The sequence below is a fragment of the Anas platyrhynchos genome, chromosome 1 (assembly GCF_047663525.1).
Source record: "Anas platyrhynchos isolate ZD024472 breed Pekin duck chromosome 1, IASCAAS_PekinDuck_T2T, whole genome shotgun sequence".
Lineage (NCBI taxonomy): Eukaryota > Metazoa > Chordata > Aves > Anseriformes > Anatidae > Anas > Anas platyrhynchos.
Genome location: NC_092587.1, coordinates 125,250,884 through 125,273,101, shown reverse-complemented (window position 1 = coordinate 125,273,101; position 22,218 = coordinate 125,250,884). Strand labels below are relative to the sequence as shown.

Here is a 22,218-nt window from a genome sequence, read left to right as displayed (position 1 = left end):
GCAGACATTTGGTTCTGCTAGAAACTCAGCATTGTAGCATCCTAATAGTTTCATCCAATATCTTTGGATAGCAGTGGCAGTCCCAGCCCAGGGCCTCTAGAGCCAGCAAGCCAACTCTACCATCCAAATGATAATTATCATGGCCACTTTTGGTCTAAATCACTGTCTGCTTAGGCATAAAAACCCTCCATACTAATTCCGCTCCTGATTTAAGAAGCAGCAAGTGTTGTTCCTCAGAGAAGTGCTCCCTGAGATTACACGGGCTGTAAGAAATCCATGTGCAAGTCCTGGAGACAAACATATGGATCGCATTCTCTTTTCAAGTAGTATTTTGTCATATCTGGAAATGGAGAGCACGGGCCAAAAGAGCTGCCTGACACACTTATTTAGAAAAGACTATCCATCTGTTCCGTGTTTTCGGTATGAAAAGATCTGACTTTTATCACTGAAAAATATTGTAGACAGCTGTCTTAAAAAACTCTGCTTTCTTTGGGATGGCCTCAATTTTCATGCCTGCTTGCCAGGGCCCTAAAAGCTTATTTTCAATTGTTTCTGCTTGCAAAGTGCAATTAGCACATTTGATCAGGTGTTAATTTAGCTCAGAGGACAATTCACCTTCCTAAATACATGCTAATATTTCTCTTCAAGAAAAAAGAAAAGAAAAGAAAAAAAAAAAAGGTATGGGGTAGGATGGAGACAGAGAGAAAGCACCAGACAGAGTATTTTTAACTGGATCAAAATGATGAAATTCATTTTCCTGCTCATCTTTGTCTGAGTCATGCGAATCATCCTGGGTGGACGGATGCGCAGCAGCGACAGCAAGGAGCAGCCAGGAGAAGGCAGGGCTGGAGGAGCACCCAGGGCTCGGGGTCCGCGCCTTCCCACCCTTCCTGCCCCACCACTCAAAAACCCAGTGCTCGGCTGCAACACAGGCTCATTGGGCAGGCTCACACTGCATCACCTAAACCCTCCTTGCCAAAAATGCACAATTTTTCAAGAGATATTTATATGTGTTCCTCTTAACCTAGGGCATTTGGTGGGCATGCAAATTGTTGTGCGTACAACTGAGGGAGCAATAATATGTCCTCGGACTGAACATGCCAGGGAGATGTTGTAACCATCACTGTAGCCGTTCCCTTTCCCCTTTCCCCTTTTCCCTTTCTTCTTTCCCTTTCCCCTTTCCCTTTTCCATGTAGACTTATATATTTAATGAAAGCTCTGGTCAAGGCCTGGTAATTAGTGTTGGACCTTTGGTATCCAACATCTAACACACATAAAGGGTTTGTTTCTCATGGGTGCTACTCAGCATTGTTTGGGAGAATTAAACAAGGTTTCAATATAGAGGATTCTCTGAAGGAAATACCCCCAAACCTGAGAAATATGAATGCCATTAGTCACTTCTGAAAGCCTTTGCCACTGATGTAACTTAAATTGCCAGTTACGGCTGTGCCCTGGTGAGCACTGGGTTTGAGGACAAGACTCAAGGTCTTTTTCTCCACCCTCATTTTGCATGACTTTGCATGCCTATTCCATCATTTCCCCAGGAAGTTATTCAACAACTGCAAAATTTCCCTATCAGATACATTTCCCAGTCCAATAAGGTGTTTCACATTACCACATCACCTTTTGTTCTATACAGGATTTTTTATTTATTTTTTTTTTAACGACTTTAAGAGCATGGAGACTGTATCTGGTAGATCCACTGACATTTTTATCCCTGCGATGACACCCTTAAGAAACTTCTTTACTCTGAGAGCAATTAACCAGCATACTGGATTTCCACAGCTCTTCTCAGAACAGCAAAAGTGCTTTCATTCCTGTGGTCCAGAGGCCACGCAGGATGCCAGCACCTGCATGCTTTGTGTGCTTGGATGCTCAAGTCACTTGCTGAGGTTGGCAGTGGGTCTTAATTTCCAGAGGATGGTGGGATGGGAGGACAGGCTCGGGACTAGTAGTTTTCGTAATTTTCCGTTCCTCCAATTTTAGTTTGGTACAGCTCAAGCTTTGGTAGCTTCATAATTTCCTCAAAAACATGGAAGGCCCTGGTGAAGGCAGGGCTGACGCAGGGTAGGTGGCAAGGGGAGAATCTGAAACGCAGAGCCCCTGGTGTGAGGGGTGAGTCCCACCAGGGTGCAGGAGATGTGGTGGGGCTGGGGCATCTCCTGCTGTGTGGCAGCGCCCTACAGTGTCCTGGGGACTCTGCTCAGGCTGGAGTACCTCTGCAGCTGCCATTTCAGAGGGCACTGGCACCTTTCCAGAAAAGAAAGTGCATTTTTCTTTCGCAGAACTTCTGCCCGTCCCACAAATGTATTCATTTACATACTTTATCTAGCTTTCCTGCCTGAAACTATTTCCACATATTTTCCTTACCCCATTTAAATTGCTTTTAAACCGTGTCTAATACCCCACAGGTCCCTTCAATTCACAACTGCTGTTATTTAGTGAAATGTTTTCCCTAGGTCAACAGACTTTCATTTCAGGGTAGATAATCCTCAGTATATCCCCTGCGGGAGGTAGGGCTCTGCTCTGCAACTGAGAGACTCTTTGTCAGGGTAATAAACTGAGAGCAGGATTTAGAAGAAATTACCTAGGAATGGAGTCCTTTGCTACAGCTTTTTATTTCTCCTTCAAGTCATGTTTTCCTAAGGGCTCTTCAAATATAGGGATCAAGAATACTTATTATCTTTGCCGAATGAAACAAAGGGAACAGATGGATTAGTCTGTTAGTAGAGAAGGGCATATTTGTAAAGGCCACTACCAAGACAAAAAAAAAGGCACTATCTTTAAGTAAAGGTGAGTTTTGTTTGGTCTTTGTTCGGTACAGCAAAACGTACACTTACTGGGTCATGAAAACATTGTTTATTTGTCTGGTTCTTATTTCCAATATGGCTTTCCTAGGAAAATAAAGTTCTCTAATATAGGATCTCCCTAGCAAAATAGGATTTGTTACATTGCTTGGCTTATGACAGCAATAGATTTGAGTTTGAGCAGCTTTCCTAAGAGGCTGTTCTTGACTTAGTGTTACTGACCTCTAGATTTCCATTGCACTCTTGTTTCAAAGGCGGGCATTGTAAGCAATGAGGTGCCTGATATCCATCTTTCCCACTCATAGCGTAGCTTTAAAAAGCAATATAATTTTCTTGGTTCCTCACTCCCCTCTACACCTTCATGGCACTTGCGAGAGTCTCATTATTTCATACAAAGAGAGCAAACCCAGTTCATAGACAAAATGTGACCACTGGGCAGGTTTGTTTCAGTTTGTAAAAATACCTCTGGCTCAAGTAAGCTCTTACCTGTTACCCAATCCCACAATGATATGGTTCTGCACAAATAAATGACCTTTGGCTCTTAGAGGCTTCACAGGCTTTTATTGACTGAGCCCAGAGCACAGCATCCTTCTGAAAATCTCAGAAGTGCAGACCAGTTAAGACCCTGCATTGTGGGCACTGAAGAGAATTTACTAATGGATTAAGAGCAGTATTTTTCCAGCCTCTGAGGGCCGTCATGATTTTGCATGTCAGAGGCACACAGAAAGCACAGAGGTGAGAACTCCTGGGTCACTGAATTCAGGTCCCTGCTGCGGCAGACAGGGAGAAGTTCTTGCCTTTCCTTGCATTCGGTGTGAAGAGGTAGAAAAAGTCATGCTCTCAGGTCTTTCAGTCTCCTCCTGTTGTGTGTCTGTCCCGGTACCAAATTGCTTCACTGGAAGACCATCAGTGTGCCCTGCATAATCCTCTTGCACTCTCACAAGTCACTGGTGGAACAATATTGACTCCCTTGCCTTTCAGTAACGGAAATGTCATTTTAGGATAGGCCTCAAAACATATTAAGATCAGTTAACGATGTCATAAATTGAGGTTTACTTGGTCTTGTGGAAGATTTCCACCTGACCCATGTATCTTCCTTACAACCCTACTTGTAATTACTCTGTACTGAAACAATTTTTCTGAGCTCATGGGTGAGCGTGATATCAATTCAATGCACTGTGTTTTCCCTGTTCTTGTCCCTGTCTTTACTACGCCAGCTATTCTCTGGTCATACGATGCCAGTCCTTGACGAAGAGCATTCTGTACATCCTCGCCTGGTGGGTTTCAGTTCTTCCAAGGACCAAGGACAGAGTCTGTCTTCAGCCTCAACTTGCTAACTTGGCATTTTTCTGCTGGATGTCCTGGCCTCCTGGATGTCCTGGCCTCCTGGACTTTGGGTGCAAGGCCCATTACCCATCGCTCTGGAGCCTCCCTGTATATTCCCTGGGGGTGCCTACATATTATTTTGGTATAGAGAGGCAAGCACAGTCATAGTCATGCCATGGTTAACACATGCATTCACTGGCAGCTATGCTTTTAAAGCCTATATATAATTTCCCAGAAGTCAAGCAACACAAACTGAAATAAGTATTTAACAATATTTATGGTTCATGCCCACTGCCTGATTTGTCTTCCTGTCAGCCTTGCCTCTGCCAACATCATCTGAAGACAATTTTCCATTTCACTGAGAAGCTAATCTGCGGAAAAAGGAGGGAAGGAGGAGACCAGAAGAACTGGGGTCTATTGACAAGAGAGCTGTCTCCGTGAAAACACGGACAGTGATTTCTTACCTGTTCTCATAAGTAGAAAACGAAAGTCAATACAAAGCATGGGAAAGCCAAATGTTGCGAGATTGCCTGTGTGTTTCTCAGTCAATACCCAAACCTTTCGCCTTTGATGTCTCACCCAACCCACTAGGTGTCTGGGTGTCCCTCTGTGCTCATTTGGTGCTACCACGAGTGCTTGGCGAGGGGGCAAGAGGGGAGTGAGGAGGCAGAGGAGCCACCTTGCACTCTACTGAGCCTGCTGCTTCCATGGATTGTTATATAAAACTGACATTTTCATCTAAAAAATAAGGAGATTGTGCTAGAAAAAGACTGATAATGAATAAGATGAATCACAGCCACCCCTGGGACAGGGCCACCCTGCTAGGGGTGGGAGGGAATGGAGAAGGGTTGCTGCTCTCGTGCTAGCACCATGCCTAGGGTGCTCATCTGCCACACGGAGTGGTAAGACACTGAAATCTTGGATGGGAGGTGCTAGGCATCCGGTTAAAATGCCTTATCTTCTCAGGCCAAAACATTCCTGTGCCTGCTATGGGCTTGGACATATAGCTGGGAATGGGCAAGGCTAGCAGTATCACTGGTAAGTGGGTGCAACCCATGGAGGATGCCAAGTCAGGGGCATGTAAGCAACAGGTATAAACCCTGAGAAGCCTCAGCTGCAACCGATCCATTAAACTCCATATTTGGATTGCACTGATGTTCAGATGTTCTTTTGGGAACAGCCTTAGCCCCTGAGTCACTGTGCTCCAGGTTGGTCTCAACATACCTGTTCTTAGAGGAAACTTTCATTGCAAATGAAAACTTTCAACTTGAAAACTTTCAACGTGAAACTTTCATCAAGATCCTAAACACCAGGCTATGGGGTACATCTCTGCCAAGCTACAGCAACGTTGTGTCTCAGGGCACCGTGAGGATGCTGGTGCCCCCCATCTGCTCATCCAGGTCAGCTGGCTCTCATGAGACGTTGCACAGTTCCTCTTTGCCCTGCTCGTGATGAGCATCAGTGCCCCTTGCTGCTTGCTTGAGGGAGCAGCTCCCCGTGCTTCTCTGGAGCCCACACACGACGTGCTGAAACCTATCTGCAGGGAACTTTTACCATCTTAGTTCTTCTTCCTTTTTTTTTTTTTTTTTTTTTTTTTAATGGAACAATTTTTCAGATCCTACCGCCTGCAAAGCCAGCTGGCTTAGTCATCCCGGGCTCCAAATGTGCGTGGCTCGCTGGGAGACAGCGGCTGTCGCACAAGTGCTATAAAATAAATGATACTCTGCAGCAGCCTCTGACATCTCTGGGCCTCCCAAGGCTCGAGGTGAGTGCTGCAACCACACGTGGAGATTTTTCCCCTTTCCAGCAGTGCAAAGCTCCCAGGTCACAACTGCTGCCACCACACAGGGTGAAGCTGTGTTGAAATCGGTGATAAAGTCCCCCCAGATCTTGGTGCAGACCTAGATTATACCCAGGAGAGCCATTTAGCCCCGCTGTTTGTCTTGCGAGCCTCGTCCTTTTGCATATGCATAAGCACATGTCCCAGTATGGACACATGCAGCATAAAATAGAGTTATTTTCATGCCTATTTGTAACAAAGGAGTGTGACTCAAGACCGAGAATCCTTTATTTTCAAGATCTCAGCTCATATTGCTGGGGTGTGGTACTCCTTACCTTTCACCAGAAATGCTGACGCAGGAGTTATCACCGATATTTCAGATAACAGATTGCAGATGGAAACGTTTCCTTTGTTCTCGGTCTCATAAATAAGGAGGGAGGACCAGCAGCCCTCTGTGACCACAAAATGAACAGCTGGGCATTTTTGCTACGCCGAGACATGCAGAAAATGCACATCTACGCGTTATTCTCCTGAGAAGCAGCTCTCAGAAACTGGAAGTGCCTGCAGTGAGCCGGGTGCTGCTGCTCCTGAGACCCCTTTGCTTGAATATTCACCAGTGGGGAAAGGTTTTGCCACAAAACTCCTCCTGACCCTCAGCCACCGTGTACAGGGCACAATGATGGCACGCACACAGTTCTCAAACAGCTGCTTGCAGCTGGTGATGCCGACCCACCCATACCAACAGCTGAGCATCACTCACATGTGGCTGTCCTTGTTTCAAAAGCTGCTTGTGGATGGGCTTTGTGCCTGCCCTTTGGCTTACCATCAAAGAAGCAGCACTCTGGTTGTGTCCGAGTCCTTTTTCCCCAGAGGGTGATGTTGTCCCAGCCAGCAGGGTAAAGCCTTTGGACGCAAGCCTGGGTAGATGGCAAGCAAGTGGAGGTCAAGTAGGAAAAAAAAAAAAAAAAAAAAAAAAGCATCTCTCACTCCTCCAAGCAGCTCAGCAGGCGGCTGTCTGAGAGGAGGCTGCTATCTCGAGTGGAGGAGGTGGGATACACGGCTTAGAAGCACTTCTTTTGAATGAGATTTCTTCTGGGTAATAATATCATGGAATGCATCAGGACGGAGCGTCTCATCCTTGAATCACTGGAGCCCACCTGTGACATGACTCATGGCCTTGATGACTGGTTTAGGATGACTGAGCCTCACCAGGGCCCTCTGATTAAGCAGCCACCAGCACTCCTGAAGTGCCCTGACTTGCCAGGACCCCAAATATAGAAGATTTCATTTGGACCAGGAGAAACTTCTGATGAATAAAGCTTTCCACGGGAGGCAACAGCCCCCGTTCTCCAGCAGCAGGAAGAACAGTGGTTGTTAAAGCGATACTCCCGGCCCCAATTGGTCCCTAATTTAGCTGAAAAGGAAGATAATCTAAGCACTTCCAGCATGAGTGCTAATGTAAACACCCTCACCATCTGGTTTATTTACACGCACGCGCTCCAAGAGCTCAGTTTATAAACCACCTTCTTCTCCCGAGCTGTTCAATGCTGCCGAGCTGCATCCCATGGAAAAGGAATAAAAAAGACACCTCTGGTCTCGGTCCCCGATGAAGGAGGCTTGCAAACAGCATTTCCCAGTGCCCTGCTTTTACGCCAGCCCGCGTGTGGCAGGGATGGGGACACGCGCGTCGGTCTGGCTGCAGAAAGCCACGTCCTTTCACAAATGGGAAATAATCGACACTTCACTCTGCTGGCAGCCAGCACCCCCACCGGCGGCTGGGTTTGTCATTTTGCATCCCCTCAGAGGCTCTGATTTCAAATTTACAGTAACATATGCCCAGAGAGCTGCCGGCCTTCCCCCAGCATCACGAATGTTTATTCCCTGCTGCCCCACACAGCGACGGGTGAGGGACGAGTGACATTTCTGCTTCTGCCACAGGTCCCTTGGACTCCTGTGGTGGGAGAACAGAACCTTTTTGTTCCTTCCCCTCTGTTTTTTTTTTTGTTTTTTTTTTTTTGTTTTTTTTTTTTTTTACATTATTTTATTATTTATACCAGGCAGCTGGGGACTGGGGTGTTTCCAGTGAGGTTATTTAGCTGCATGACTCCCATTAATGTAAATGACAGTTGCACAGCTGAAGCTGTGCATATTCTGTTGAAGATTTACCCCTGGGGTTATCATTTCGCAAAGACTTCCCTCTCCCCCTTACAGCTTTTGCTGCAATCATCACTGCATGGGAAGAAAATTGGAAGTCCCCACACACAAGGAGCGAGCAGCTCACTTTGGGAATGGAAATTTGCACCAGGAGAGCATTACGGAGGGACAGGCACTATGGGAGGAGCACACCTTTCCCCTGACCTCGCCGTGCTGTCCCAAGACAGGCAGTGTTTGCTGAGATGCTGCAGAGCCTTGTGCCACAAAGGTATTAAAACAGGATGGTCAGAACAAAAAAAAAAAAAAAAAAGGCATTCTTTTTTTTTTTAAACCTTGTTTTCAAAACCAGATTTGTTTAAAAGATAAGCAAAACATCTCTCGTCCCTTTCCTTCCAACAACTCATTCTCTGTTTTGGTCGGGTAGGATGACCCTAGGCAGGACGTGCCTGCACGCTGCTCACCCGGCAGAGCATCACTGCTACGCAGCGTGAGCGGGGCTGCCCTCTCCCTGAAGACAGCCGTGCCCTGGGAGCACTCCCTCTGAAAAGCAGTGCCTGCTGGAGGAGTTATTTGTCCCCCTGACATCAGCCATAAATTCTGAGGTCAGGAGGAGCCGTTATGCTAGCTGGTATGACCCCTGATATAACACAGACCGTGATTTGTGCATCCAGCCCAGCACTTCCTTTGGAGATCCAATAAATCTCGGAGCAAGGCAGTCAGTCCTGATTTAAGAGCTGTGAGTAGTAGTTCTGTGTCCCTGGGCAAGCTGCTGCAGTGGTTAATTGCCCTTGCAGCATGAGTGCACATCTCGTTCCTGGACCAAACCTGTCTGCCTCAATGCCTTGATCCACCTCTCCTGGCCGGAGCAGCTCTCCCCCAGAGGTGCTGTCAGCCCTCACCAAGTCATCTCCTAGCTCTCCCCTTGGTCAGACAAACAAATTGAATTTCTTCAGCGTGATTCATCAGCTTGCTTCTGGGAGGTGTAGAGACTGAGCTTGCGGAGAGGAACCAGCAGCATACCCGTGCCAGCACCCACAGGGTTTCAAAGCCCACAGCCCCACACTCCTGATGGTGCTGTCACCAATGCCACCACTTTTTGGGGACCCAGCCACCCGCTGGGGTGGTGTCAGGGGTTCTGCAGCAGGGTGAGAGGAGGAGGAAGCAAGACAGCATCGGGGAGTGATGAGAGGAGGATGCTGCCTTGCATGGGGAAGGGCAGGAGGTGAAGATGAGGGGGGCATTGTCACAGGACCGGTGCTTTAAAAGCTATCTAGAGGCCAGAGTGAATTGGCTGCTGCTCTATTTTAAATCGATCCTTGCACTCACAAGGGAGAAAAACAAATTCCTCTAAAAGGGTCAGAAATAGTGGAATTAGTCTGCATCTTTTCACTGAAGGTTGTGGTTTCTTTCCAGCTGCCACAGGATAGAGTGATGTGTGTGCTTGACTGTTCAGCCCCTGATCTTTCATTACCTGCACATCAGGTTTAGTGCTCCACAGAGAATCAGAGAAGCTCTCCTCCTTCTTCACTCTGTACTCCAGCTGCCCTTTGCCTGCAGGGAGCCAAGGAGACAAAATGGGCTGGGAACATCCTACAGTGGTGGGCTGGCATGTCAGCATGCACCCCTTGGGGCAAGAGGCGTGGTAGGAGAGGGAAAGCATCACGGAGGAATTTTACCAGTCTTGCTACGCTGGAGAAGACAGGCTTGGGCGAGCTGGAGGTCTGGTCCAATGAGTTCCCCAATGCCACTTGGGGCTGGTGGCTTTGCCAGCCTGCTCTCTGAGGGTGTACTGGGGCCAGATTTCTGCACTTCTGCAGATAAAAATAAGTGCAACCCTTGGTGTGGCTGCAAAGTCGCTCTCAGTAGGGTCCTTGGTGTCCCAGAGCATTAAGACCCAAGGCATCCATGAACCCAAGGCATGCTGTCGCGTCACAGGCTCTATCTGATATTAACTCCAGAAAACACCAAAGAGAAGGGAGTAAAATGCATCCCCCAGGTGAAAGGTGATCTCCTGCGTGGCATTTTTGGCAATTACTCTCCATTTACCCCTCCTTTTCTGACAGTCCTGTCACTGTTGGAATAAAAAAATAAATCGCACGTGTAGAAGGACAGCTAAAGCTTTCCGAAACCCAGTCTGTAGCACAGGAGAAGTCAACTGCTATTTCCAGTGCAATGACAGATCCCTGAATTTCTCCCCCACAGGTCCCCTGCATCCCCTCAGGTTTGTCCCTAAGGCACAGGTCAGGCTGACCACCAGGACACCCTCAGGAAGGGGGTGCAGGAGGCAGCTGAGGGAAGGAGGTCCCTCTCAAAGCACACAGAACATGTGCCAACGGAAACCTCACACAAAAACCACCAGTACTGTGGATAAACTAGGCCTCAGGGGCAGGAGGAGCCTTTTTAAATTAAACACAATGAACCGAGGAGGTAGCACGTCCCAGCCCTAGCTGTGTTGTGAAGGCTATGGGCCTCCTCAGCCTCAGCCGCTCCCTCAACATGCAGTGATACACAAGCTCAAAGGGTGTCTTGTTAGGGCTTAATTTGTCACCTACTTAAAGGGCTAATGAATTAGTGTTTAGGTGGTGTTTGGGTTCCAAACCGGACTGACACAAGGGAGCCAGAAGGTGGATTGGGGTGCCTGTGGGCCCTCTAGTCTGTGCAGGCCTAGCAGGAGCAGAGGTCCATTCAAGGCCACGGGACAGCTGGGCAGAAGCTCTGTCTGTTCTCATAATGTCTTTGCAGGAGCACAGCAGAGACCTGCACTGCTCTACAAAGGAGGCAGTTCGATGCACTGGTTTTGTTTGTACTGGCTAACTTTTCTTGCCTTGCCCTGGAGACTCTGTACTTTGGATACTCCTCAAGGTCATGAGTGGAGCTTTCAAAATACAAGTCTGAAATAAACCATGCTTTTTTTTTTTTTTTTTCACTTGCCCCCAAATACTGGCCGTGATTCATGTGCAGATTTAATACCAGTGCCTAGCTGGGTGCCCTTGTGTGCTGCTCTATTGATTTTGATGGCTCTAGTTACAGATAACGCTTTTAAAATCATAGGACCGGACAGGATCTCCTGGGCTGTTCTGTCGCATCTTCTTCTGTCACACAGAGTCAATAGTATCCAATCCCTTCCGTGGCCTCACAAAGCTCCAGCCTAAAACTAGGCAACATTTTGCCCCTAGGACTCCTGCAGGAAAGCCTTTGTGGCGTTTCATTCCTCCAGCGGTCATTAATTTTGTCATTTCTCCTCTAACATAGCCAGGGATGGTTCAGAGACATCTGCTCAACGGCGATCATTGTCCTCAAGCTTAAATAGCTCTTCTCCTTGCTTAGTGGGCACATTGGAGGAAAGAGGGGCTATGGGGGGCAGACACAACAGCTCGCAGCCCTGGGGAGATGCTGGGATCCCCCGGGGCACGAGGCAGGGCTGCCACAGGAGGAGGCCCCAGCAGCCAGGCATGGTCCCAAGCCTGGGCAAGGCCTCCATGGCTTCTCAGCCCCTGGCCCTGCTGCCTCCAGGCCTTTCTAGAAATATTCTAGCCGATACTTCTTCCATTTGTATTTGCCTTTTCGTAGCCGCAAGATGCTCGTGGCTCCGAGCCATCTCATGCCTGAGTGATCCATCTCTGTTGCTTTGTGGATAAGCTGCCAGCTTATAGCAGAAATTCTTGTTGTTAGTGTCCAAGTACACGGTGGTGCATTTTTCTTGCTAAATTACATCCCATTTTTCTCAATCTCAGCTGTAAGGGCACTCAGCTCCTCCTACGTCATCCTCCAGCCCTTATCGGTACCCACAGTGACTCCCGACTTCACGTCATTTCTGCTCTTTCTTCTCAGGTCACTTAAAGAAAAAACAGATTAAGATAGCATCCTCGGCGTCTTCTTGATGAACTCCACCAGGAACTTGCTGCTAGATTTTAATTCCCCTTTCAAGCACAGCCTGTCTTCTACCCACTGGCAGGTTCTTGACCCAGACTAAATCTCTTCCACTACACCACATCTTAACGAGCGCATTCCTGCTTGGCAACAAGGAATCAGACAGACCTGGTCTCCCCCGTGCCCCGACTTGAGCAAGTCAGGCAGGGCCTACAGCTAGTAATCCTATCCTCTCCTTCCTCCAATTTGGCATGTGCTGCCCCATATTTCTTCATTTCTTCCTGCAGAGCTTCTCCCAACACTTTTCTCCCCATGCTGCATGGCTAGCCCATCACCGTCCCCACTTCCTGCTCTTTCCCTGAACCCAGCTGCCACATTGGCTCTTTTTTTCTTCCATTTCACAGCTTTCAGCTTGATGGCTTCATGAAAAGCCACTGGTACCAGCCTTGCAATTGCAGATGGTGGTCCTTTCTACTCAATGGGTTGGAGGCATCCTTCTCGCTTTGACCTGATGCGCTCTTTCCTTATCTCAGCTTCTCTCCCAGCTCATAAATTCCAGCCTTTGCATCCATTTTTCTTTGCCCCCTGCTCAACCCAATAGCTGTGCTGCTGACAAATGAGACAAAGCATTTAATTCTGTTTGGGGCCACAGAGTATTTAGTTTGTGTTGGGCTGATGCCCAAGTCACCTGGACTAAACCATGTATTTTTGCATCTTTCCGTCTGCCAGCTTCTTCTTTCCTTTACTGCTCTCCCGTTGCTCTCTGTTTGTCCTCTCTGCATGTTTAATACCACCACTGTTAAAGTTTTACAGGCTTGGGCTGTATTTTTATGTGTGTAATATTCAAACGGTTCAGATGTTTTTGCAATATTACATTTATTTTCTCCCACACTTAAAACTCCTTTGGTTGTCACCACGGAGGTGTCTTTAAAACCTTAAGTGAGGGGTGGAAAAAGTCTTCCTTCTCCTCCCCATTTCAGATCTAATACTTTTTATGTCAGAGTGTGCTTGTGTATTTGAATGTGGGAAATGAACTCGGTGTCACCCCTTCAGTTCTCTTCTGGCCCTCCTGAGCTTGTTCTGGAGTTATTTAGAGCCAGTTGCTCTCTGGTTTTCCTCTGTGGGCAGCTGAGAGATCGCTTGAGCTTTTCCAAGCTGCGAGCTGGATATGTCCCACAGTCACTAAGGTGACTGCCACTTGCAGCCCGTGAGCAACCCACCATGCGCAGCACAGTGCACAAACCCTCCAGCAAAATGCATGGGTGCTGCCAGGGGTGGGGGCACCCTAAGGGTTGTTCTTTATGCTCGGCCTGCCCACGTGAAACATTCCCCAGAGGTGCAGCTGGGTGAAGAAACACACCTGCTGATTTTCTAAGCTGCGGTGGTAAACGCCGCTGGCTTGAGAGAAGGATGGAGTGTGACCTCCTCACAAACCTCATCTCCTTGAGTCTCATGGCATTGCCCCCAGGATGAGTCAGATCCATCAAAATAAAGAGAAAAGAAGAAACACACTTGTGACATTTTTTGCCTTTACAGAATATACGTCCTAATACAAATCCCCTGAGCAGAATAGGTCATACTTCAGTTTGGTGTACGACGCCCTGCAAAGGGATGATAATTTGCAGGCTGCAAGGAAACACACCTGAGGTGCACAAGGAATGGTGTTACGTATGGTAAATACAGGGAAATTTCTTTCTACCTGTTTTATGGGGGCAATTGCAGAGCTTTTTCAGTGCAGAGGGAAGTGCAGCTGCACTCACACACCAAACAAATCTCTCCTTCTCCATTGAGCCAGCTCAAATCCCATGCCCTAAAGGTCCCCCATATAACTTCACACCATTTTTCTTGTCCTGAACCATTTCTCAGTCATAAATAGGGAAGAGGCAGCTTCTCTGGCTTCCGCTTTTCAGCTATACCTACTTCAGTTTCATGTGAAAAAGTTATCTCAGCAATTAAACCATAACTCAGCCGCCGAATGGCACCGCGACGGGTACTTCCCACGCTGCCTTCACGCGATTGCACCTTTCTGAGCCTGTTGCAAAACACAGCACAAGCTGGTCTTGCTCACTACCACAAAACACCGGCAAAGCTACTTTTTAATCACCGTTTTGCTGAGATATGATGTGCATCGTGCTTGGGGGTGTTTGCTGTGTGCATATTGACTCTGTATGGCAGACAGTAAGGGTTTGGCACGTGTCTGTGTGCTCTCTGCATGGGCACAGCATCCCTGGGGTGGCATGGATGTGGTGGGGACAACGTGGCTTTGGTGGGCTTCACCTGAAGAGCACCTCCCAGGGCACCCCCTGATCTGCCCCCCGGGAAAAAGGCACATTTCATCGGGAGCAACATTTGATGCGCACCTTCATTCATTTCCAGCAATGGTTGAATGAATTTCATTCATTTAGCAATGGTTGGAGCAATCATCAGCAAACCCGGCACGGGCTAACAGCAGCATTTAAAGCCTGCAGGGGTACATTTGCAGCAGCCAGTGCTCTATAAACACAGTTATCGCTTCTGTACACACTGTGGCAGGAACAGAGTTTGTGCACAGGGCTTGGTAGAAAGCGGGAGTTCGGCCGCAGATGACACTTCAGTAGCGTAGCACAAGGAGAAAGCCCTGCTGCCCTCAGCACACGGCTGCGGCCTGGTCCCAGTGGGAGCTGGGCACAGCCTCCTACAAACCTTAGAGACGTGCAAGCCAGGGCATGTGGGGAAGCTGAGCTGTGGTCTGACTGGTTTTGCTTCTGTGAATTTCTTCATCTTTTTTATCTTCTGAAGAAAAAAATAATAGCATCACGGGATGGCTGAGGTGGGAAGGGACCCCCGGAGGCCACCTGCTCCAAGCCCTGCCCAAGCAGGGCCACCCAGAGCAGGCTGCCCAGGGCCAGGCCCAGGCGGCTTCTGGAGGTCCCCAAGGAGGAGCCCCCCAAGGAGGAGCCCCCCAAGGAGGAGCCCCCCCAGCTCTCTGGGCAGCCTGTGCCAGGGCTCCTCACCCGCACAGCGCAGAAGTGCTGCCTGCTGCTCAGGGGGAGCCTCCTGGGCTCCACTTTGTGCCCGCTGCCTCTTGTTTTGTTTTAAAATAACCCTGATAATCACCAGAGCCACCTGCAGCCACGTCTCTGCAGAGATCAGAGGTGACAGCAGAGCCGTCCTGAGATCTCTGTCCCCACTCAGGATTCACAGATTGACGGGGGCAGGCACGGCCCCTTGTGGGGGGCAGGGGCTGAGATGTGCCTTATCTCTGCCTGGGGGGGCCAGCACGGAGCGAGGACACCCCTGCCCCGGTGCTGGAGGAGCTCGAGGTCAAGGACTAACCTCTCCTTGGCTTCTCCTGTCGGCCTCGTGGGAAGCATCACTGAACGTGGAGGCCACAGGACACGGCTGGAAAAGCATCTGCCAGCGCCAGGCAGGCAGGCCATCCCACACAACACGGCAGGGATCATCCCAGGATTAAACAGAGGGTCAGGCCCTGAACACCTGGCCCTGGGGGGGCTCCAGGGGCTTTCACGGGGGCTTTGCTCTGGCTCTTCTCACCCGGGGCACCCCTCCAGGGCTTACAGACAGGGGCTGCTGCGTGGCCTCGGGCAGCACCCGGTGTCCCCAGTGGACCTGTGGCTCCCATCTGGGTCCCAGCTACCCTCAGGACCCACATGAGGACCGTGCCTGGGGCTGATAAATGCCAGCAAGAGGATTTGAAGCGCAGGCGGTCGCTTCCAGGTTTGATTATTTCCCTGATTCCTACAGAGGCGCACAAAGAGCCCACAGGCGATCGGCACAGAGCGCTCCTTACGAAAACAAATAAAGAAGCCCTTGCTGTTCCCAGCCAGCTTGCCTTCGGGTCTATTTTAGCCCGCAGCCTCGGCAGCAGCTCCGGCAGGAGCCGGGATGCTGCTGAGGAGGGTTAGTCACCGCCAGCCCTCAGCGGGCACCTCGGTCATTTTCCCCAGCCGGTTGCGTCAGCAGAGCCCCGGCGCTGCCGGATTATGCAAGCTCCATTCACAGATACGCTCGGGGTTGGTCTTTTTAACCTTTATTCCCCAGCTGAAATAAAAGCTTAGCTGATAAAGCCCCTGACATAAAAGCTTAGCTGATAAAGTCCTGTAATATACTGGAAACAGGGAACGCGAGGCATGGGTGATAGATTGCATTTGTGGGAAACAAAGAAGCCAACTGCAGCCCACAGCCGCAGCTGAGTCTTCAGCAGCACCGTCTTTTGAAAAGAAAGGCGCTTTTCCAGCTCATCCAGGCAAACGCAGGGACAAAGATTTGCTCTGGGGTTTCAGTTTATCATCAGTTTTTATCATTCAGTTTTTCAAGAGTCAAAGGCAGGGGACAGGTATGTTAGACGTAGGTGTGGTGGGAGCTGTTTTGCCCTCTAGTCCCGTGCCACATCCCAATAAATAGGCGTGTGAGGTGTGATTCTGGGCTACTTCTGACCATTTGAGTCCACCTGAGGCACCACTCGAGTCAGGTACCAAATCTGACTGTAATGAGAAATAATTGGCTGCCCGGCTGGGTTTTCTCGGAGATGCCAGAAGCTCCCTGCCTGTCAGACCAGCGCATAGCAGAGCTGTCTCCGGCTGATTGGGGCCAGAGCACGTTTGCTGGTGCAGCAAAAAAATAAAATAAAAAAAATCCCTCATCGCTTCTAGCTGGGAGTGTCACAGCAGAGTAAATGTTAATACCCGTATAACTGAGCTGCAGCAGTGCTTGCTAGCCGCAGTGCTCCCTTTGGAGTGACGGGGGGCTGAGCTCGACAGATAAAACCCAATCACAGAAGCATTTAGGTCAGAAGAGACCTGCAAGACCACCAAGTCCAACCACCCACTTGACCTGCTGAGTCCCATCACCAAACCGATGAAACAAATGAAACTGGAGGTAGATTTGTGCTATCTCAGCCCAAAGAAAATCGGCATTTTAGGGAAAATTGGGACTTTCAAAACCGGCACCACCATAGGGCCCAACAGCAGGAGCGATGCGTGTCTGGGGCTGCAGTCTGCCTCTGGGAGGGCCCCATGCAAACCACCTGCAAGGCAGGGTGAGCAGGCAACGAGCAAGGAAGGAGATCTTCATGCCCTTTGAAGGAAGAAGAACCCCCTCAAATTAACAGCCAGCACCTACGTGCAAGCCCACCCGACCCCTCTGCGTCACTTTGTCAGCTCTGCTGCCCGATGCCTGGCTTTGCCCGTGCTTGGTAATGCAATTAGCTCACTCACTCAGAGGCTAATAAACCTGCTGACAGCACCGTGAGCAACTGCTCGCAGGCAGGGGAGGCGTGGGGACACTGAGAGCATCACCTCAGCCCCTGAGATTTCAGGTCTGGGCAGGTTTGGGGTGCAGGAGCCTGCCCCACACGTCCCAGGGCTTCACACGTGGCCGCCCCCCGGCGTCGCCAGCTGCCCGTCTAATAAGCAAGCACTAATTCAATTTTCGGCTTTGCTCCTTCATCCTTTCGTGCCGCCTCCTGAGCCGCTTTGTGCCGACATCTGCTGATGTCAGGGGCCTCGGGACGGCGAGGGGAGGGCGAGGGGGACGCAGGGAGCCGCGGAGCCTCCAAACGATAAGAGGAGCATCACGAGTGGGCACCGCGTGGCCGTGTCTGGGAGCGGGATTAAAACTCTGAGCCCGTGATATGAGGAGTCTTCCGTCGTGCTCCAAGTGGGAGATTAGCGAGCTCAAGCTTGGCGTGAAATTCAGGAAGAAAATCCTATCACACGCCGAAAAAAAATGTTGCCACGTGCTATAATCCCGCCGGAGGGGGCTGAATAACAAACAGCACAGCCTTCAGGGGCCCTGCTTCATTATCTCTGCCCGGGTGCTAGACAGCACGTGTCTACAAAGCAGGCTAAGCACCCTCCTTCCAGCCATCACCCCAGAGTTTGGACCAGCCCTGATCAGACTGCTGTTGGCCATCCTCCTCCTCCCATCCTGCCCGCTGCTGCTGGACCCAGGGTATGCCAGGGACCCTCAAGTCCTGGAGTAGGACAATTTATCTCCCATTTATCTCTTTGGGTTCACATTACTGGCGGCTCCGAACCCCTTCTCCTGTCACCAGTCAGAAGTGAAGTGACAGAGCGATGCAAAGTGACAGGAGCATCGCGTGCATCCACAGCTGCAGGCTCTCAGGCATCCCTTGCTGGACCGTGCTTCAGGACAGCAGCGGGCTGCCTGCAGAACAGATGAGTCACTGCTCAGCGCAGAGGACGAGCTAAGAGCTTGGCGAAGCTGCCTGGTCCTTGTGACAGACACAGCAAAGGCAACCGGCGTTAAAAGCAATCAGAATAAATATATATATGCAAACCGAAAGGAGTCGGGCTGGAGCAATTCGTAAAGCAAAGAGGCTCTGGGTGAGCTCCTCAAAGCTGGGAACGGGGAAGGAGAGACGGTGCCCTGCACAAAAATGCCTCCCTGCATCCCAGCTGAGGAGCAGCTCGAGATGCAATGAGATGCGGTAAAAACACTTTGAATTGAGAGGAGGAAGAACTGTAACACAAAAGGGAAACCTCTGCGGAGGAATCGGCGCAGGCGAGACAGAAAAAAAAACAACAAAGAGCTTACCAAAAAGCCACGGAGCTCTGGGAGGATCCTTTCGAGCTCTCCGTGCACCCGGAGGAGATGCTGAGCGTGACATCAGCATCGCCCCAGTTATGCAAATTGCTCGCTGGTTTGTGTGTGCAGCAGGACAGCAGCATTTTGTGTGCCTTGCTCCCAGCCCCCAGCGCTGCTCCGTGCAGGGTGCACGCTGACGCATCGGAGGGGGCTGCAGAGGGGCTGAGAGGAGCAGGGTTTGCATTTCAGAGCCCCCCCTGCCACCGCAGGCACTCCTGCTTTAAACACGGGGCTTGTTCCTGAGCCCAAGGGGATGGGAGATGGCAGGAGGTGGTTATAGATAATAACCCATGCTATAATGATCCCAGCTGGCTGGGAATGCGTGTCCCCAGCGCAGCCACCCTGGCTGTGCTCGCAGGGCATGGGGAATGCTCACCTTCCAGCACTGACCCCATCCCTCACCCCGTGCTGCTGATCACCAGGAATTGCCTGGCTGCTCGGCGAGACCCACCTTTGCCAAAACGAGAGGTTTTGGTGCATGTTGGGGAAGTGCTTTCAGTGCTCTGCTCAAGGAAACACCCTGCCCACGTCCACGGATGGACACAGCGTAGAGGAAAGGTCCTCATTTCCCCCCCCAACCAAGATTAATTTGGGATATTGGGAAATTCTGCTGAGAAAGTTCTGAGCCAAGAGAAGAAGATCCAAAAGACATCCTTCCTGCAGATACGTCCGAGACAGCAACTGTACGAGCCAAATGCTAGATACGCTAATGGCACGCAGCCAGAATAGAAAGGCTGGCTTCTCTGCCACATGCTTTCAGCTTTTTTGCCTCGATGCTGCTACTGGAGACATGCAGAGGAGCCTTGAGCCCTGGAAGACCCCTGAAAGCTGTCAAAGCTGCCTGCGAAACCCTAGCTGATGCTGCATTTCGGTGCCAAACTGCGCAAGTTTCAAGGATTTTTCACTACAGCCTAATTCAGCAGCCTTCTGGGACTGGACCCCGCCTTCACAAATTTGACGGTATGAATCCAGCTGAGTCCAGGGCCCTCAGAGCAAGCCCCAGCAATTAGTGCTCGCTGATTTATCACCGCGAGGGCACGGAAACCTCCGCAGACGCCGTGCAAATAACGCACAGCGATGAATGCGAAAGCATCCATATTCATCCTCTGAAAATGAAGACCTTCTTTAGCCTATTAGCATGCGGTAATTAAGGGCCGGTACAAAGGACCGCAGCCGTGTACAAACAAACCTTCCCCCTCATGGGAAACCAGCAGCAGTGGTCCCCCCAAAAAAAGTGTTGTTTCCCGGGAGAATGCCAAGCTTTGAAAAATCTGCGGGGAGCTTATTTTGTGCCTAAGCACAGGACTTCTGATCTTGAAGTATGCAATTAGCTGGGGAAAATACATTATTATGATTATTATTTGTTGTTGTTTTATGTCTGATTTTTTTTTTTATTTTTGGATTTATCTTTTTCATGGAAAATTTGGCCCGAAAGCCAATAGGGCTGTATCTCCTTTGAAATCCCAGCTCCCAGGCCTTCTGGAGTGTCTGAGGGCTGCAGTCTCATGTGTCTGCAACCAGCCGAGCGCTCGTCCCCGGTAAGGTGAGACGCTGCCCTAGATTTTCTGGCAGAGCTGTTGTTGCTCGTTGACAAGCTCTCTGCCTGTTAAGCCTCCCGGCCAAATCAGACAGCGTCACTGCTCCCAAGGTGCTGTGAAACTCAAACCCTTTGGAAGCATGCATTTATCACAGAATCAGAGAATCATAGATGGGTTGGGTTGGAAGGGACCTCAAAGCCCACCTGGTTCCACCCCCCTGCCATGGGCAGGGACACCTCCCCCCAGCCCAGCCTGCCCAAAGCCCCATCGAGCCTGGCCTTGAACGCCTTGGAGGAGCTGACTCCTCCCTTAGGATTTTTAACACCATGGGCGGTCAGGTTGATCTGGCATGGTTTACCCTCAGCTGATCCATGCTGGCTGTTCCCAACTACTTTCTCCTCCTTCCTGTGCCCAGAAACATCCTCCAAGAAGACTCACTCTGTGGTTTTCTCTGTTATCTCCTGTGGAGCTCCCTCTCCATCTGATCTCCACAGCCACCACTCTGCTGCGCGGGGAGCGTGCCCAACAGCTGCCTGCTCGTGAAAGAGAGGGAGAGAGATGCATCACTTGCATAAATTAACTCCCAAATTAAATTGCAGCCTTATAAAGTACCACTGCAGCACACAGCTAATGCTGCCCGGTGAAGTCTTGCCAGAAAGGGAGCAGAATGGTTTTCGTAACTGCACTTGAAAAGGGCGCCGAAGGGGATGCAGCAACATTTGTCTTCTTCTTTTTCTGTTTCCCTGTGCTCAGTACTCCTCTTCTGCTCACCGAGCTGGAGGCAGAGATGTCTGATAGGGAGCACGGTAAGATGAGAGGTAAAGGTGCACTTGCAGCTAATTTACAGGAGCAGGAAAAAAGCGCATCGCATCCGATTCCCCATGCTGACTCTGCCTGCCCTGCGGAGCCCCGTCTGCTATATAATTACAGATCAAATAGCGCGTTCATTCAGATCTCACTGGATCAATCGTCTGCAGTCTCCCTCTGCAACTTTGCTCCTGCACCTGAGCCCAAACCAAGCTGATCAACGCTTCTCCTCTGACCTCAAACGCTGAAGGGCCCTGAAGGAGGATCAAAGAAAGGGCATGGCAGCTAGGAGGCACGAGGACACCCAGCATCCAGGGCTGCAAACTCATTTGTTAAAATGCCCTATTCCAAAAGCAAAACCCAACCAACCAAACAAGCCAACAGCAAACCCAATGACCCTTTCCCCCCTGCCTGAGCAATGAATTTTCAGACCCTCCTGACTGTTCCCTGGCGGGCGGTTTCTCTGGCAGGATGCAGCACATCCCCTGGCAGAGCAGGAAGGAGCGCTGCAGGCCTGGGCAGGGGCAGCCAGCCTGCTCTTGGCACAGCCGGAGGGTCTAACGTGGCCAGCTGCTCCCCATTACAGGTGACAGCGCCGGGGATGGAAGGATCCCAGGTCACCCGCCGGAGCCTGGGGCAGGTTTCTGAGCTGGCAGCAAGAGACAAGCCCTCATCCTGCCTGCTGCCTGCTCCGTGCAAGCTGAGCAAGGTCTGGAGCCAGGGAAACACGGTGGATTTGGGGGCCCTCTCCTGCTATGGTCCCCTCGCTGGCAGCACCATTTTTTCCCACAGAAAAATGCATATTTGGTGGTCGTCTTTTACAGCCAGCTACTGCCTGTGCAATTTGCAGAGTGCTCCTCCAGCCTGGAGGACGACGGGCTGCGTTAGGAGGACTCCAGCATCCCTTCAGGGGCTGGTTCTTCCTTTCCCTTGAACGCTGTCACCCAATCCTGCTCGAAACGTAGCTCAGGAGAGATTATGTGACCACGGACGTCATCGCTGCTAACAATTGCGCACTCTGCTTTGTGCTTTTTTTTCCCCTCCTCTTTTTTTTTTTTTTTTTTTCCAAGTTCTCCTAAGAGAAGCGGTTCCTGCCTGGCGATGTGCAATGCTACCTTCATCACTTCTCCCCAGCACCAGCAGCATTTTTAGGTTGTCAGCCTAAAAAAAAGCCGCGTTGCTTGACGGCGCGGAGCAGGCGTTGCACCAGCAGCATCCCTTCACCACTCCGGGCTCCAGAGGTGGAAAGGGCCCCGTCAGGTGTTGACACAAACATGGCACGGCTCCTTCTAGACAATTCCTGTGAAGCTGAGCCTGCTCAGGCATT

The 22,218-nt window shown here is 50.3% G+C and overlaps 1 long non-coding RNA gene across 1 annotated transcript in view; it reads right to left on the bottom strand.

The window, feature by feature from the left end:
• Positions 1-19,428, bottom strand: part of LOC113842084 (uncharacterized) — a 33,324-nt gene extending 13,896 nt beyond the window's left edge. Inside the window, exon 1 of the long non-coding RNA XR_011805051.1 lies at positions 18,496-19,428. This is a non-coding gene — a long non-coding RNA (uncharacterized lncRNA). The remainder of the gene's footprint in view (positions 1-18,495) is intronic.
• Between the last annotated feature and the right edge of the window lie 2,790 nt (positions 19,429-22,218).